Below are 18,517 nucleotides of genomic sequence, written 5' to 3' on the forward strand. Positions count from 1 at the left end.
TGTGTGGGTAACAGGCCAGGGCCCCTCTGTGGCAGCCAGACCGGGCCACATGCCCAGGGTGGCACGGCACATGCACAGGTTTCTGCGTACTCCGTGGTCAGTCAGGCCCATACACATGGTCTTTGGTCTCCCTCTCCGCCCTCCCCATCCCCGCATAAGGGGACAGGGATGGCACTCACATGTCGAGGCCTCCCCGACCTCCGATGACACCGGTAACAGGCTACCTGGGATGGCTTGGGGGTCCTGGGTGAGTGCCACGCTCCCTCCTGGCTTCTGCAGCTCCTGGGTGTTCTCCTCCTGGTCTTCTTCTTCCCCCTGGGTGTCTGCCCCAGGATTGATGACCACCTGTGGGGCACGGACCGTCTGGCCCCCCAGAATGCAGTCCAGGGTATCATAATAGGGGCAGAGGTCAGGGTCAGCACCTAGTTGGGAGCTATCCCCATAGAGCCTGGCATAGGCCTGCTGCAGCTCTTTTATTTTCATGCACACCTGCTCTTGGGTGTGCATGTGGCCTTTGGTGGCCAGGCTGTCAGCCATCCACCTGTAGACATCCATGTTCCTGTGTCTAGTGCACAGATCGTGTACATTGGAGGCCTCCCCCCAAACCTCAATGAAGTCCACAATCTCCGCACTAGACCAGAAAGGCGCCCACCTTTTTGGTCCCCTGGCAGGCTCCTGGGAGCTGCCAGCCTGCTCCTGGGGAGTGGTGGAGGGCTGGGTGCCACTGGGTTGCTGGCTCATGCCGGGCCAGCTGCACAGACTGCTGGCTCTGTCCTGACAGACTTGAAGCTGGCATAGGCACTGTGGCCGGAGTCTACCCCTTTGAGAGCTCCATGGCTGGGGTGGGGGGAGCAGAAGAGTTTTTCTGGTTGTTCCCAGAGTAAGATACTCTTGGAGGGGCCGGAGGCCCCCTATTTCAAAATAAGCATCTACACAGAGCTTATTTCAATTTAGCTATTTCGAATTTGGCATTATTCCTCGTGGAAGGAGATTTACCAAATTCAAAATAAGTATTCCGCTATTTCGAATTAATTTCAAAATAGCGGTTTGGCTGTATAGATGCTAGAAAAGTTAATTCGAAATAACAGCTGTGATTTTGAATTAACTTTGATGTGTAGACATACCCTAAGATTATAAGAATGAAGGTTGGGATACCAACCATCTTTTGGAAAGTGAAAAGTGCATAATGTTGGTGGGAAATATAAAAAAATGGATGGGCCATCCCTGAGGAACAGAGCACAAAATAAGGAGCAAATGTCAGGCTGTTAAATAGGTTCCATCTTTCGGGACCTAAAAAAGATGATGTTTGACGGAATGGAAGGAGACTATTTAGACCTCTCATGTATCCCTAAGGATTAGAGATTTAGATACAGGGCAACTGAATGTATCTTAAATTTTAGTTATGTTATTTTTCAGCTTCTAGATGGATGTGAAAGGAGGCCCAGGTGTGATTAGTCGGTAGCAGAAGGTAAAAAGGAAGGTTTTTTTGCTTGGTTGGTTTCATGGGTGGATGTGTGTGTGCACAGAAGGGTGCTTTACATTTTCTCTGCAGCAGTTTGCTCTTACACATCACTGCCACCCACATTCTCCTGCCTCTCCCCAACCTAGGTGTGGTAATGAGTTGACCAGGCAGGGACTAATTAAGGGAAGAGCCTTATCTTCCATTAAGCAATTGGAAGACGACCATTAGCAGCACCAACACCTGTGGGGAAAGTGCTGTGGATTGAAAAGTGTAGGAAAACTGTAAGCGACAACTTTAAATTCTCAGAGTTTTCTCCTAGTCATGCTCAAAGGCTAGTGAGCTTTGATGGGAATCATGTGCTCTGCGATTAGCAGACTCAATCACCATGCACATAGACTAGTATATGGCGAGATGAGCGGTATCTTTCTGATTCATGGAGCAGCCTGCTTTCTCTTTCTCTGTTTTTACGTTTGTGCCTGTTATCAGTCTGAAGGCCAGGAAATAAAGGAGTCCCATCTAATGAACTTACTGTGAGATTATTGCTGATCATTGTGTAAAACGTCTCATTTGGGTATAATATGAATATAACAGGGAACAAAGAGTAAAATGGCTGGCCAGGCTAAAGTGCCAGATCCTGAAGTCCCAAGAGGGTTAGAAGCATTGAGTGCTCCCTGTCCTGTCTCTGTGAAGGACATGGTGTGTGAGGAAACCAGCATCTTCCATCCACACAGACATGGCTGAAATAAAGGGCAACAACCAGAGCTAAGAAGGTAAAGGCCCTTCCAATTTTGGACTGCCCTGCTGATTTCACCTGCCCCCAATACTTTGCATTTGGTACATCCAGATGTGTAGAAATGGAAGGAAGGAGGAAAGTAATCACCAGGAAATGATTCTGAATGAGGTTATGAAGCCTTAAGTGCATTTATATTTTGCCAGGTCTGAACCCTTGTTGGAATCAATCCCCTGAAGAATGCAGAGGTGTCGGACTTCTCTGTAGCCCCTTAGCAGTTTTACAAAATATCCCTGGCTGCAGTTTCAACCCAATCAGTTGCAGAAGCATAGAATCCTAGGGCTGGAAGAGACCTCAGAAGGTCATCGTGTCCAATCCTTAGCCCGAAGCAGAACCAACCCCAACTAAAACATCCCAGCCAGGCCTTTGTCAAGCCTGTACATAAAAACCTCTAGAGACGGAGATCAGACCATCTTCCTAGGTCACCCATTCCAATGCTTCGCCACTCTCCTAGCGAAATGGTTTATCCTAATTTACAACCTAGAGCTCCCCCACTGTAACTTCAGACCATTGCTCCTCGTTCTGCTATCCATTAGCACTGTGAACAGCCTCTTTTGAACTTCTCTCTCTTTCCTGAGAATATGGGAGAAAACATGACAGAAGCTTATGTCCTGTGAATTCACATGTTGCACCACCTATATTTCATATTTGTAGTTCAGAAAGTTATAATAAAAGCTGATGTTTGGTGTTTGGGGGGGAAAAAGAAAAATTACGACTTTTTCTAAGCATTCACTGTAAAACTCCACAGTTTACCCTTAGTGGAAAAAAGCAAATAAAGTATCCATTCCTGTCAAAGAGTATTTTTCAAAGTTAACATAATTTCTCATTTCAAAATTAATATAACCTAAATCCCTAAATATACATCAAACACTGATAAGTTTTTAAAGCAAATACAGAAACAAACCTACCCTGCCACCAATTGTTTCTCTGGCAGAATCATGTTCTGAAATTCTTCCCTGTACTGTCAACCTCTTCTAAAATCAAGATGAAGATTTTTAACCCAGCAGTCAAAGTTTATCAGATATAAATATTCAAATGATTAATTTCTAAAGGCAGGGAGTTGTCGAACGTACTTCCTTGAAATTCTCCAGGACTGTTTATGGTTTCGTAAAAATAATAATTACTGTGATTCACAGATTGCAGCAGACTTTCTGAATGTCATGTGCATCAACACAAGATTTCAACAGACCAGTCCATATTCTAATGCTCAGCACCCTATAAATAGACAGAGTTGAAGTCTAACATTCAGCTCAACGTCTCTTCTCTATAGGCGCATTGCGTTCCCAGCCAACCTTCAGCTATGAAGATCCTGTACCTTCTTTTTGCTCTCTTCTTCTTGGTGATGCAAGTTAGTGGGCAAGGTAAGATTTTAATGAAGTGTGTGACCGCTATGAAAGAATATTTGTAAATACAGACTAAGAGTGCTTAAAATCTTGTCATTTCTTCTTTCTAAATTCTTCTTTTTCTAAATAGCTCTAGTGTTTACATTCTTAGCAGATGATGCTCAAAATTTAGCTGTGAAATAGTCCTAGGATCAGGAAGGTGCCTGAGATGTGCATGAGAAAATCTATTCTGAGTTGGTTAAATTGTTCTCTGTGAAAATATCCCCACTATTGGACCAATCCTATTCAACGTTTTTATGAATGATCTGGCAGAGAATATAAAATCATCACTGCTAAAGGTTGCCATTGAATATGGACAAAATTCCAGCTATGTAGGTATTATTAAATATCAAGCAAAATGGTGCAGAGAAAGATTAGTAGACTGACTAGGCAGTGTCTTAGTGAATGGGAAACACCCGTAAAACTGCAATCACAACGCTCATTTTCCATCATGTGTGTTTATGAAATTCAAGCCTTTTTTCATTTTTTGGTGCAGGATTTGGCTGTTCTCCTCGTTGTAGAAGACGATGTTATAGGATGGGAGGCAGGTGCGCTCGTCGTTGTTCTCCCTTTAACACCGTGTTTCGCTGTGGCATGTATAAATGCTGTCGTCGTGGCTGGGTAAGTTCAGGATTCCACAAGGAGGACATGACTATGTGAACAGAGATATTTTTCCATCACTTTCTATATTGTTTAATCTTGGTGGAGGCGTGTGACAAAGCACTGTCCAGGCTTCTGTGTTTTCCTGGTTCTGGCCTACCTGAGAGCTCACTTATTGATGTCTTTTACTTAGAGCTGCCTTCCCCGGGCTGCCTAGAGCCAGCCCCCAGTTCAGATCATCCAGAGGTGTTGGGTATTTGGAGTTTACTCCTCTGAGACCTGGCAACATCAGCATCAGCTCCAGCACAATCCATAGGACCGTGGTTGAAAGAGGACAGCACAGAGCCAATTACATCAGCATTAGTTTGTCCATGGGTCAATTCTGTCAAAGCACGTGTAAATGCCAGACCATCATTATATGGGTATAAGCTACTCCGGGGTATATCTGAAATAGCTTATTTCAAAATAGAGCGTCCACACTACAGGGGAGCTTCAAAATTAGTCTGAGGCAGGATCCCCTTATGTGGATGCACTACATAGATTTAGAGCCCCAAGAAGCATGAGGGAGATATTACTTAGAATGGCCCTGGTGAGTAGCTATTTCGTAATAGTAACAGTGGAGCCTCTACACTGCAGCTATTTTGAAATAGCTATTTCGGAAGAGGAGTTCTTCCTGTTGGAATGAGATTTTAAAAAGTCTGAATAAGCTGACCGTTATATTGATATTATTTCAAAACAATGAATTGCTGGGTAGATGATTACATTTTTAATAACGGTAGAGTGTAGACACACCCTGACTTAGAGCAGAACATTTCTTGGAGTTCTGTAGAGATTAGTTCTTGACCATGCACCATTTTACATTTTTGTCCTGGAAAGCAATGGGCTCAGCTCGACTCAACTAAGCAGAAGATTCGAAAGAGGATATGAATATTCAGCAGGAAATTCCACATCTTCTTCTGATCTCATTTGCGAAAGTGGCTTTTTCCGTAACCCCTTTTTTTGAAAAGCCATATAAACCTCATTTTTTGAGGAAGAGCGGCTTTTCGAAAAAGGGACGTGTGCCGAAAAAGCTGTATTCCAACTACTTTCACTTTCGAAAGCTGTGCTTTTGAAAATGATATCGGAAGAAGATATGGAAATTCCTGCGGAATTTGCATATCCTCTTTCGAATCTTCCTCGTAGTCTAGACATAGCCTTAGACAAAAGAATACAGGAAATCAAACTGGACCCCGGACTGACCACTGTGGGTCCCCAATGTACACACCCTAACAGTTTGCCTTCGGTCCACCCTCTCTGGGGAACCTGGTGCTGGCCACTGTCGGCAGACATGATACTGGGCTAGAAGGACCTTTGGTCTGACCCAGTATGGCCATTCTTATAGACCATAGACAACTGCTGTTTGATTTTGTTCTTTCAACCACTTGCGCCTCCACTTTATAGTAATATCACCTAGACTACATTTTATTAGTTTGCACATGAGAAAGTCTTGGGCAACTGTGGCAAACTCTTACTAAAACTCTTACTGAGCTATAACATGTCTCGCACCTCACTAGACAGTAATACTGCCAAAGACTCAAAATGGATTGTTTCGGCAGGATTTAGTCTAGAAAAAGACATGTTGACTGTTCTCCTCCAGTGTTTACAAGTTAATGAGTTCAGAATTAGTTTCAGTATCTTTCCAAGAAATGAAGTGTGGCTGATGGGTGTATAATTTTCCCAGTCTTGTTGGGTCCCTTTTTAAAGATAGATACAATCTTTTGGCCTTGCCCTGTTCTCTGTGACCTCACTTGTTCACCACAAGATCTCAAATATATTTGGCCATTTTTATTAAATCTGTAGTTTTCTAACGTAATGTCATATTATTCAGGGTCCACGGGAGTGATGACAACAAAGATTCTCAAGGCATCATCTCTGGGAAGCTGGAAGAAAATGCCTTGCAGTGAAAATCTTGAAGAAAATCCAGGAAGAGTCTCTCTAACCTGCATTATGACCTCTGTCTTACTGGAATAAAAGCAACTGGTTGTGGTGGTGGTGTATTGCAAACGTGTGTGAGTGTTTTCATGAGCACACGGAGCTTGTTATCATACAGAGCAATGGGGAGATGGCCATGTTTTGAAATGTTTTCAAGGTGGAGTTGTTAAAAGGGACAGTGACAGAAATCTCCTCCGTGTTCTAAGTCCCTAGATTTTGACGTGGTTATTACATGGCTGGCACAGCAATTGTAAGCGAGAGAAGACCTGCAGCGCATCTCTCCTCTTCTCTACCAACTGCTTCATCATTCCTCATGATATTCCCCACGACAGGTAGCCACTCTGACTGTTCATGTCTCCTTCCCTCCCATCCCGTTAAGCCTGTAGTTGGTCTCCTGTCCTGTCCTGCTGGGCTCACATATCACAGGCAGGACCTCACGAACAAGACATCATCCCAAGCTTCACACTGAGCTAAGCCCCTCATTCCCACAACCCATCTCCACCTGGGACACCTGCCTCTGCTTCAGCCAGGCTTTCCCAGCCATGTTAACCCAATGCAGCCCTGCTCCAAAGCAGAGAACTGCCCCACACACAACCAAGTCCATGCAGTGAGGATTTTTAATGTGTGCTTTCTGGGTGTCACATGATCAAACTTCAAATGCCCTCCAATCCTCCTTCTTCTCTCCCACCCTCCTCTTTATCACAGGTCACATGGAAAGACAGTGAGAGGGGCTCAGGCAGGCCAGGAGTAGCGGGGCTCTGCAGATGTAAGGACACACAGCAAGGAGGGAGAAGGGCTTGGAGTCCTGCAGAGAGTCTGAGCTTCTGTAGATCTCAGCATTCCCACAGGAGGAGAGAATTGAATACTGACATCCCTAAATCCTCAACTTCCTCTGCTACCCCTCCTATTCCCCCACCCACCCTGCCCTCCTCTATCCCCTGTAGCTGCAAACCACCCTAGCCCCCCCACCCACACATAGAAACACACTTCTTCTATCTCATTTCCCATTTATCCATCTCCTTCTCATAGCCCCATCCTTCTGTGCAGGCCCACATCCTTATTCCCTCAGACTTTCACCCTGGAAGCATTCTCAAGAGGAATTTATTTTCTTTTAAAAAACAGTGGCAGTGCATTATATATAGTCAGCTGAGCTCAGATCCCATTTCTCCATAATTATAATAAGAAAAAAAATGGGGAGAGGCAAGTTCATTCTCAGATTTCTCCCCCCAAAACAGCTTTCAAATATCAAATATCATATTTAATAACTCCTGAATAATGTAACCCATTCAACAGCCCTGTATTTCCTCCAGTCTTTTTGCTCTGTTCCTCGGGGTGGCCCTTTCGCTTTCTGTCCTTCCCCTCCAGCATTACAAGGAGATAACCCAATGCACTTTTGACTTTCCAAAGATGGTTGGTGTCCTAACCCTCATTCTTATTATCTCACATGTCTGGGTGACACTTCTCACGGAGTGAAGCCACCAAAATCTTCGGAAGAACTGGCCCCATCTTATTTAGTAGAAAGTCCCCTCAGTCCTGGGAAAAATAAAAAAATGGGATTCCCAAGGAATCCATTTTGAAGCACTTGGAACTTCAAAGTTCCAGCAACATCCCTGACACATTTCAGGGAAATACAATATACTGGGTCCTACCTGGGAGCAGTTACACCCCATAAGTATCGACTTCCTGGAGAAAAATAATCAGGAACTCCCAACATGGATTCCCCAAAGGCAAGTCATGCCTCAGCAACCTAATTGCCTTCGATGCCTTCTTTTATGCCAACTCCCCCCACCCGTTAGTCCTGCTGCCCCCTCCCCTGGATGCCTCTGATACAGTAGTCGAGTAGTGACTCACATTTCCAGTTACCACCTTGAGGGTTGACAGGTTCTTGTCACAGGATCAGGGCCAGTATGTAAATTATTGTATGGTTGGGAATCTGATGTGCACATTGGCAACACTCACACTACAAAAACTCTCATGTGCTTACAAATATATTTTATTAATATACTTAGAACTGTCACAAACACCCTAACGTAGACAGATAGACTGGGAATGTAGATCTATATTTCCACATACACCATTCCTTTTAGCAAAATGCAGGACAATGTAGCACTTTAAGGACTAACAAGATGGTTTATTAGATGATGAGCTTTCATGGGCCAGACCCACTTCCTCAGATCAAATAGTGGAAGAAAATAGTCACAACCATTTTCCTCAAACCACTATTTGATCTGAGGAAGTGGGTCTGGCCCATGAAAGCTCATCATCTAATAAACCATCTTGTTAGTCTTTAAAGTGCTACATTGTCCTGCATTTTGCTTCAGCTACCCCAGACTAACACGGCTACATTTCTATCACCATTCCTTTTAGAACATCCTAAAGTGTAGTGCATTGTCTTCCTCATCACCATCACCTTCTCTATGGTCACCAAGGGCCATCATTCTGGCACCTCCCAAAGAATACATCTTCGACTCCTCCCGCACCTTGGTTGGGATGGCATTTTTATATATTATGCTGAAGATATAGGCTATGTCTACACTGGCCCCTTCTCTGGAAGAGGCATCCTAATTTCTAACTTTGGAATAGGGAAATCCGCGGGGGATTTAAATATCCCCGGCAGGATTTAAATAAACATATCCGCCGCTTTTTTTCCGGCTTGGGGAAAAGCCGGAAAAAAGCGTCTAGACTGGCGTGATCCTCCGGAATAAAGCCCTTTTCCGGAGGATCTCTTATTCCTACCTTTTGAGGTAGCTGATCTATCCAGCTTTCTGTCTACCTTACAGTCTTGCACCCCCTCCCCCTTTTTCTCTAGGGCAACCCATCCCTTCCTTGCACCCCCCCTCCTCATGGCACAGTGGACGGAGATTGCCATACCTGCATGAGCACTGCTCCGACGGTGGATCTTCCCACGCTGAACTGGTTCTCCACAGATCAGTAGATATCCAACATGGAGAGCTTCCAGAGAGTGATGGCCACACTCTTTTGGAGGGGAATGGCCGGCCTCATGTGCGTGTTCCGTCACCGCAGAGCAAGGGTGAGCCACTCATAGAGCTCGAGGAAGGTGTCCTTCTTCATCCTGAAGTTCTGGATCCATTGTTGGTCTCCCCAGCGCTCCAGGATGATGTGGTCCCACCAGTCACAGCTGGTGTCCAGAGGCCAGATGTAACAGGGCATGCTGGCATTCGGGCACTGCTGCTGCTGCTCCCTGGCCCCCACGGTGTCAGGAAGAGGTCTTGGGAGTCGGGCTGCAGCAGATGCTGAAAGACAGTCTCCAGCACTTGCTCCCAGGCTTGCAGCAACGCGTCCAAAATGAGCAGCAAAGTGCCCAGGAGCGGCTCTGGCTCCATGTTGCCGAGTGCTGTGGTGTCCTGAGTCAGGGCACCCAAAGCAGAGAGAGAGAAAAAATCTTTGTTGTCCCTCAGTGAGTTAGGCAAGCAAGCAGGGAAAGCTGAGAACTGGCTGTCTAGGGGGGTCCCTTTAAGCACAAGCCTCAGATAGCCTCAGCCACACAAAATAACTACTGACCTGATGCCCTACTGACACCGGTTTCAGCTGCCCTTAAATGCAATTCGATGTCAAATCAGTGTAGATACGCTATTTCGAAATAGGACAATGTAGCCTGGCATTTGTTCCTGTTTTTCTGCTCTATTCCTCAGGGATGGCACATCCAGAAATATAATTTATGCTATCATGTACCAAAAGTGTCCGTCTGCTATGTACATTGGACAAACGTCTCAGACACTTCGCCAAAGGATCAATGCCCACAAAACAGATATTAGACAGAATCACAAAGAAAAAACAGTTTATTTTGTATGTAGACGTGTTATTTTGAAATATCTTTTTTCAACTTAACTATTTTGAAATAAGATATTTTGAAATAACGCTGTAGTATAGACATACTCTTAGAGATCTGGGTGACCCCTCTCCCACAATGAAGCTACCAAAATCTTCTGAACAAGAAGCACCATCTTATTTCGTAATTTCTTTAGTTCCCTCAGTCCTTTGAAAAATCATAAACGGGATCTTCAAGAAATCTATTTTGAAGTGCTTGGAAAAGACGAAAATGATCAGGAATTGTCCAAATGGATTCACCAAGAGCAAGTCATGCCTCACCATCCTGATTGCCTTCCATGATGAGGTAACTGATTCTCTGGATATTAAGAAGGCAATTGACGTGATATAACTTGAATTTAGCAAAATTCTAATATTTTCCCCATGGTATTCTTGCCAGCAAGTTAAAGAAGTATGGATTGGATAAATATCCATTTAAATATCCCCAGCTTCATTAAAATAAAAATGGCTGCCACGCTGTGTCAGCTCAGCTGATAGTCGGCAGAGAGCATGAGTCAAGACATGGATTGGTCGACAAGGGAAGCTTTTATCGACAGCTCCTGTAAACATCATTTCACGAGGCATAAGGAAGCGGTCGACAAAAGCTTCCCTTCTCGACCGATCAACGTCTTGACTCGCACGCTGTGCCGATGATCAGCTGAGCCAGCACAGCGTGGCAGCCATTTTTGTTTTAATGAAACCAGGGATATTTAAATCCTGGCTTCATTGACTATATCGGGTAGTCTAATTGACATGCCTCTGGCGACAAAGGCATGTAGTCTAGACATATCCCTTGTGTGAGCGGAAGGTGGAGGCTTTCCTGCCAGCCTGGATGACAGAGGCCAACCACTTGACTGACCTCTATGTGCAGCCCCACATGGCTGCTAGCCGGGAGGCCCATCGGGAGGCTGTCTGCATCCGGGAGGCCCTTTGAGAGAGCTTCCACCCTGAAGTGCCCCACTGGGGGCTTGTGCCTCATTTCACCATCACATCCTTTCACAGACCCCTCCTTAAGCCCCCTTCCTGATATAAATAAAGACACATATGATGACAAAAACAAACTGTTTATTGAGCATATCTGGGGTGAGAGAGGGGAAGGGTAAACCTGGGAGGCGGGAGCTGGAAGGAGGAGGCAAGGGGAGGAGAAAGTAAGGGTTCGGGGTCTTGCTGGTCCACGTGTCTCCCAGTGGGTGTGGGGGCCTTGGCATTGGAGCGGGTATGGAGGGTGGGGCAGGTGTGGGGGAGGAAAAAGCGGGAGGAGGACCAAGAGTGGGAGGAGGAGTGATAGCTGGGGCGGCCGCAGGGGCTGGAGCAGCAGCAGGCAGTAAAATCTGCACCAGAGTCTGCAGCTGGTCACGCATGGCATGCCCCTGGTCAAGCAGCTCCCGCAAGCTCTCCCGCTGCAGCTGCAGGTCTTCTTGCACCCAGTGCTCCTGGCAACGGACCTACCATCGCAGGAACTCCAGGTGCTGCTGCTGGTACTCCTCCTGGTTCCGGGTCAGCCTGCTGACGGCCCAGGTGTGGCAGGATGTCCTGGACGGGGTGCTGCGCCCTGGACTCACAGGTTCTGCGGCTGGGGATAAACATGAGAAGTGGTCAGTTCTCCCTGGGGACACAGTGGGTGAAGCCCAGCCCCTCTCTGCAAGGCGAGGACGGTAGGTGTCCGCACCATCATGTCCTGTTATCCCCGGAGTGTCAGCTGGCCCCTGTGCTGCATATAATGTGTGTGGGGAGTAGGAAGGGGGGAAGGAAGGGGAGATGTGCCCTGCCTCTGCCTAGAGGGGGCTTGTGGAGGGAAGGCATTGTGCAGTGTCCCTCCTTGAAGTCAGGAGCATGTCATGTGCCTTCATACATACATACATTTGTGTGGGTAACAGGCCAGGGCCCCTTTCTGGCAGCCAGCCAGGGCCACATGCCCAGGGCGGACCGGCACATATACAGGTTTCTGAGTGCTCAGTGGTCAGCCAGGCCCACACACATGGTCCTGGGTCTCCCTCTCCCCCCCTCCCCACTCCCGCATAAGGGGACAGTGATGGCACTCACATGTCGAGGCCTCTCCGACCTCCGATGACACCGGTAACAGGCTACCTGGGATGGCTTGGGGGCCCTGGGTGAGTGCCACACTCCCTCCCGGCTCATGTATGTCCTCCTCCTCCTCTTCTTTTTCCTCCTGGGAGTCTGCCCCAGGGTTGATGACCACCTGTGGGGCACGGACCGTCTGGCCCCCCAGAATGCAGTCCAGGGTATCATAATAGGGGCAGAAGTCAGGGTCAGCCCCTAGTTGGGAGCTATCCCCATAGACCCTGGCATAGGCCTGCTGCAGCTCTTTTATTTTCATGCACACCTGCTCTTGGGTGCGCATGTGGCCTTTGGTGGCCAGTCTGTCAGCCATCCACCTGTAGACATACGTGTTCCTGTGTCTAGTGCACAGATCATGTACATTGGAGGCCTCCCCCCAAACCTCAATGAAGTCCACAATCTCCGCACTAGACCAGGAAGGCGCCCGCCTTTTTCGTCCCCTGGCAGGCTACTGGGAGCTGCCAGCCTGCTCCTGGGGAGTGGTGGAGGGCTGGGTGCCACTGGGTTGCTGGCTCATCCGGGCCAGCTGCACAGACTGCTGGCTCTGTCCTGACAGGCTTGAAGCTGGCATAGGCACTGTGGCCAGAGTCTACCCCTTTGAGAGCTCCATGGCTGGGGCGGGGGGAGCAGAAGAGTTTTCCTGGTTTGCCCAGAGTGAGATACCCTGGGAGGGGCCGGAGGCCCCCTATTTCAAAATAAGCATCTACACAGAGCTTATTTCGATTTAGCTATTTCGAATTTGGCATTATTCCTCGTGGAAGGAGATTGACCAAATTCAAAATAAGTACTCCGCTATTTCGAATTAATTTCAAAATAGCAGTTTGGCTGTATAGACGCTAGAAAAGTTAATTCGAAATAACAGCTGTGATTTTGAATTAACTTTGATGTGTAAACATACCCTAAGATTATAAGAATGAAGGGTGGGATACCAACCATCTTTTGGAAAGTGAAAAGTGCATAATGTTGGTGGGAAATATAAAAAAATGGATGGGCCATTCCTGAGGAACAGAGCACAAAATAAGGAGCAAATGCCAGGCTGTTAAATAGGTTCCATCTTTCGGGACCTAAAAAAGATGATGTTTGATGGAATGGAAGGAGAATATTTAGACCTCCCATGTATCCCTAAGGATTACAGATTTGGATTCAGGGCAACTGAATGTATCTTGAATTTTAGTTATGTTATTTTCAGCTTCTAGTTGGATGTGAAAAGAGGCCCAGGTGTGATTAGTCGGTAGCAGAAGGTGAAAAGGAAGGTTTTTTTGGTTGGTTGGTTGCATGGGTGGATGTGTGTGTGCACAGAAGGGTGCTTTACATTTTCTCTGCAGCAGTTTGCACTTACACATCACTGCCACCCACATTCTTCTGCCTCTCCCCAGCTTAGGTGTGGTAATGAGTTGACGAGGCAGGGACTAATTAAGGGAAGAGCCTTTGGAGAGCAATTGGAGAACGCCCATTAGCAGCATCAACACCTGTGGGGAAAGTGCTGTGGATTGAAAAGTGTAGGAAAACTGTAAGTGACAACTTTAAATGCTCAGAGTTTTCTCCTAGTCATGCTCGAAGGCCAGTGAGCTTTGATGGGAATCATGTGCTCTGGGATTAGCAGAATCAATCATCTTGCACATAGCTTAGAATATGGCGAGATGAGCGGTATCTTTCTGATTCATGGAACAGCCTGCTTTCTCTTTCTCTGTTTTTATGTTTGTGCCTGTTATCAGTCTGACGGCCAGGAAATAAAGGAGTCCCATCTTACAAACTTACCGTGAGATTATTGCTTATCATTGTGTAAAACGTCTCGTTTGGGTATAATATGAATATAACAGGGAACAAAGAGCAAAATGGCCGGCCAGGCTAAAGTGCCAGATCCCAGTGTCCCAAGAGGGTTAGAAGCATTGAGTGCTCCCTGTCCTGTCTCTGTGAAGGACGTGGTGTGTGAGGAAACCAGCATCTTCCTTCCACACAGACATGGCAGAAATAGAGGGCAACCACCGGGGCTGAGACGGTAAAGGCCCTTCCAATTTTGGACTGCCCTGCTGATTTCACCTGCCCTCAATACTTTGTATTTAGTACATCCAGATGTGTAGAAAGGGAGGGAAGGAGGAAAGTAATCACCAGGAAATGATTCTGAATGAGGTTATGAAGCCTTAAATGCATTTATATTTTGCCAGCTCTGAACCCTTGTTGGAATTAATCCCCTGAATAATGCAGAGTTAACATAATTTCTCATTTAAAAATGAATAGAACCTAAATCCCTAAATATACATCAAACATTGATAATTTTTTAAAGTAAATACAGAAACAAACATACCCTGCCATCAATTGTTTCCCTGGCAGAATCATTTTCTGAAATTCTTCCCTGTACTATAAACCTCTTCTAAAGTCAAGTGCTGTGTCTAGACTGGCAAGTTTTTCCGCCAAAGCAGCCACTCTGGCGGAAAAACTTGCTAGCTGTCTACACTGGCCGCTTGATTTTGCGCAAGAGCACTGACTTTGTAATGTACAAAATCAGTGGTTCTTGCAAAAATTCTGTCACGCTCCCGTTCAGGCAAAAGCCCTTTTCTGGAAATGCTTTTGCACAAAAGGGCCACTGTAGACAGCTAAAAACTGTTTTGTGCAAAAAAGCACGGATGGTGAAAATGGCGATCGGGGCTTTCTTGCAGAAAACCACATCTAGATTGGCACGGACGCTTTTCTGCATAAAGTGCTTTTGCGGAAAAGCGTCCATGCCATTCGAGACACTCTTTTCCGCAAGTGCTTTTAACAGAAAAACTTTTCCATTAAAAGCATTTCCGGAAAATCATGCCAGTCTAGACATTGCCAAGATGAAGATTTTTAACGCAGCGGTCAATGTTTATCAGATATAAATATTCAAATGTTTAATTTCTAAGGGCAGGGATTGTCAAATGTACTTCCTTGAAATTCTCCAGAACTCTTTATGGTGTCATACAAATAATAATTACAGTGATTCAAAGATTGCAGCAGACTTTCTGAATATCATGTGCATCAAAACAAGATTTCAACAGACCAGTCCATAATCTAATGCTTAGCACCCTATAAATAGACAGTGTTGCAGTCTCACGTCGATCTCAACGTCTTTTCTCTGTAGGCGCATTGAGCTCCCAGCCAACCTTCAGCTATGAAGATCCTGTACCTTCTTTTTGCTCTCTTCTTCTTGGTGATGCAAGTTAGTGGGCAAGGTAAGATTTTAATGAAGTGTGGGACCGCTATGAAAGAATATTTGTAAATACAGACTAAGAGTGTTTAAAATCTTGTCATTTCTTATTTCTAAATGCTTCTTTTTCTAAAAAGCTCTAGTGTTTACATGCTTAGCAAATGATGCTCAAAATTTAGCTATGAAATTGTCCTATGATCAGGTGCCTGAGATGTGCAAGAGAAAATCTATTCAGAGTTGGTTGAATTGTTCTCTGTGAAAATATCCCCACTATTGGACCGATCCTATTCAACATTTTTATAAATGACCTGGCAGAGAATATTAAATCATCACTGCTAAAGGTTGCCATTGAATATGGACAAAATTGCAGCTATGTAAGTATTATTAAATATCAAGCAAAATGGTGCAGAGAAAGATTAGTGGCCTGACTAGGCAGTGTCTTAGTGAGTGGGAAACACCTGTAAAACTGCAATCACAATGCTCATTTTCCCTCATGTGTGTTTATGAAATTCAAGACTTTTTTCGTTTTTTGGTGCAGGATTTGGGTGTCCTCCTGGTTGTAGAAGACTATGTATTAGGATGAGAGGCAGTTGCCTTCGTCGTTGTCCTTTCAATATGACTCCCCTGTTTTCCTGCGGCATGTATAAATGCTGTCATCGCTGGGTAAGTTCAGGATTCCACAAGGAAGACATGACTATGTGAACAGAGATATTTTTCCATCACTTTCTATATTGTTTAATCTTGGTGGAAGCGTGTGACAAAGCACTGTCCAGGCTTCTGTGTTTTCCTGGTTCTGGCCCGCCTGGGAACTCACTTATTGAAGTCTTTTACTTATAGCTGCCTTCCCCGAGCTGCCTAGAGCCAGTCCCCAGTTCAGAGCATCCAGAGTGGTTGGGTATTTGGAGTTTACTCCTCTGAGACCTGGCAACATCAGCATCAGCTCCAGCACAATCCATAGGTCCGTGGTTGAAAGAGGAGAGCACAGAGCCAATTACATCAGCATTAGTTTGTCCATGGGTCAATTCTGTCAAAGCACCTATAAGTGCCAGAACATCATTATATGGGCATAAGCTACTCCGGAGATATATTCTGAAATAACTTATTTCAAAATAGAGCATCCAAACTACAGGGGAGCTTCAAAATTAGTCTGAGGCAGGATCCCCTTATGTGGATGCACCACATAGATTTAGAGCCCCAAGAAGCATGAGGGAGATATTACTTAGAATGGCCCTGGTGAGTAGCTATTTTGTAATAGTAACACTGGAGCGTCTACACTGCAGCTATTTTGAAATAACTATTTCGGAAGAGGAGTTCGTCTCTGTGGAATGATGTTTAAAAATGTCTGAATAAGCTGACCGTTATTTTGATATTATTTCAAAACAATGAATTGCTGTGTAGATGATCACATTTTTAATGACGGTAGAGTGTAGACACATCCTGACTCATAACAGAACATTTCTTGGAGTTCTGTAGTGATTAGTTCTTGACCATGCACCATTTAACATTTTTGTCCTGGAAAGCAATGGGCTCGGCTCGACTATGCGGAAGATTCGAAAGAGGATATGAATATTGAGCAGGAATTTCCATATCTTCTTCTGATCTCATTTGCGAAAGTGGCTTTTTCCATAACCCCTTTTTTTGAAAAGCCATATAAACCTCATTTTTTGAGGATAGCGGCTTTTCGAAAAAGGGACGTGTGCCAAAAAGGCTGTATTCCAACTACTTTCACTTTCGGAAGCTCTGCTTTCGAAAATGGGATCGGAAGAAGATATGGAAATTCCTGCGGAATTTGCATATCCTCTTTCGAATCTTCCTCATAGTCTAGACATAGCCTTAAACAAAAGAACACAGGAAATCAAACTGGACCCCGGACTGACCACTGGGGCCCCCCAATGTACACAGCCTACTAGTTTGAAAGTGAACCATTGACAACTGTTGTTTGATTTTGTTCTTTCAACCACTTGCGCCTCCACCTTATAGTAATATCACCTAGACTACATTTTCCTAGTTTGCACATGAGAAAGTCTTGTGCAATTGTGGCAAACTCTTACTAAAACTCTTACTGAGCTATGTCATGTCTATGGTATCTCCCAGGCCACTAGACAGTAATCCTGCCAAAGAATGAAAATGGATTGTTTTGGCAGGATTTAGTCTAGAAAAAGATATGTTGACTGTTATCCTCCAGTGTTTACAAGTTAATGAGTTCAGAATTAGTTTCAGTATCTTTCCAAGAAATGAAGTGTGGCTGATGGATCTATAATTTTCCCAGTCCTGTTTGGTCCCTTTTTAAAGAGAGATACAATCTTTTGTCCTTCCCCTGTTCTCTGTGACCTCACTTGTTCCCCACGAGATCTCACATATATTTGGCCATTTTTATTAAATCTGTAGTTTTCTAATGTAATGTCATATTATTCAGGGTACATGGAAGTGATGACAACAAAGATTCTCAAGACATCATCTCCGGGAAGCTGGAAGAAAATGTCTTGCAGTGAAAATCTTGAAGAAAATCCAGAAAGAGTCTCTCTAACCTGCATTATGACCTCTGTGTTACTGGAATAAAAGCAACTGGTTTTGCTGGTGTATTGCAAAAGTGTGTGAGTGTTTTCATGAGCACACGGAGCTTGTTTTCATACAGAGCAATGGGGATGATGGCTGTGTTTTGAAATGTTTTCAAGCTGGAGTTGTTAACAGGGACAGTGAGAGAAATCTCCTCCGTGTTGTAAGTGAATTAGAGAAGACCAACAGTGCATCTCTCCTCTTTTCTACCAACTGCCTCATCATTCCCCACGACATTCCTCATGACAGGTAGCCACCCTGACTTCCCATGTCTCCTTCCCTCCCATCCCGTTTAGCCCGTAGTTGGTCTCCTGTCCTGTCCTGCCGAGCTCACATATCACAGGCAGAACCTCAAGCACAAGACCTCAGCCCAAGCTTGACACTGAGCTAATCTCCTCATTCCCACAACCCATCTCCATCTGGGACACTTGCCTCTGCTTCAGCCAGGGTTCCCCAGCCATGTTAACCCAGTGCTGCCCTGCTCTAAAGCAGAGACCTGCCCCACACACAGCCGAGTCCATGGGGTGATAGTTACCTTAACAGTGTGCTTTCTGGGTGTCACGTGATCAAACTTCAAATGCCCTCCAATCCTCCTTCTTCTCTCCCACCCCCCTCTTTATCCCAGGTCACATGGAAAGACAGTGAGAGGGGCTCAGGTAGTCCAGGAGTAACAGGGCTCT

At 45.3% G+C, this 18,517-nt stretch overlaps 3 long non-coding RNA genes across 3 annotated transcripts in view; 2 read left to right on the forward strand and 1 right to left on the reverse strand.

The window, feature by feature from the left end:
• Nucleotides 1-3,474: 3,474 nt before the first annotated feature.
• On the forward strand, nucleotides 3,475-6,277 carry LOC106731786 (uncharacterized). Its single transcript, XR_001368052.3, has 3 exons — nucleotides 3,475-3,613; nucleotides 4,131-4,255; nucleotides 6,102-6,277. It is a non-coding gene; the product is annotated as an uncharacterized LOC106731786 (long non-coding RNA).
• Nucleotides 6,278-8,462: 2,185 nt separating this feature from the next.
• The window catches only part of LOC112545314 (uncharacterized), a 29,707-nt gene continuing 19,652 nt past the window's right edge, over nucleotides 8,463-18,517 (reverse strand). Inside the window, exons 3-4 of the long non-coding RNA XR_012902449.1 lie at nucleotides 18,373-18,515; nucleotides 8,463-11,606 (exon numbers count right to left, since the gene is read on the reverse strand). This is a non-coding gene — a long non-coding RNA (uncharacterized LOC112545314). The remainder of the gene's footprint in view (nucleotides 11,607-18,372; nucleotides 18,516-18,517) is intronic.
• LOC106731785 (uncharacterized) lies at nucleotides 15,168-17,871 on the forward strand. The gene is made up of 3 exons (XR_001368051.3): nucleotides 15,168-15,306; nucleotides 15,820-15,944; nucleotides 17,698-17,871. It is a non-coding gene; the product is annotated as an uncharacterized LOC106731785 (long non-coding RNA).

This window comes from Pelodiscus sinensis, chromosome 3 (genome assembly GCF_049634645.1).
Source record: "Pelodiscus sinensis isolate JC-2024 chromosome 3, ASM4963464v1, whole genome shotgun sequence".
NCBI lineage: Eukaryota > Metazoa > Chordata > Testudines > Trionychidae > Pelodiscus > Pelodiscus sinensis.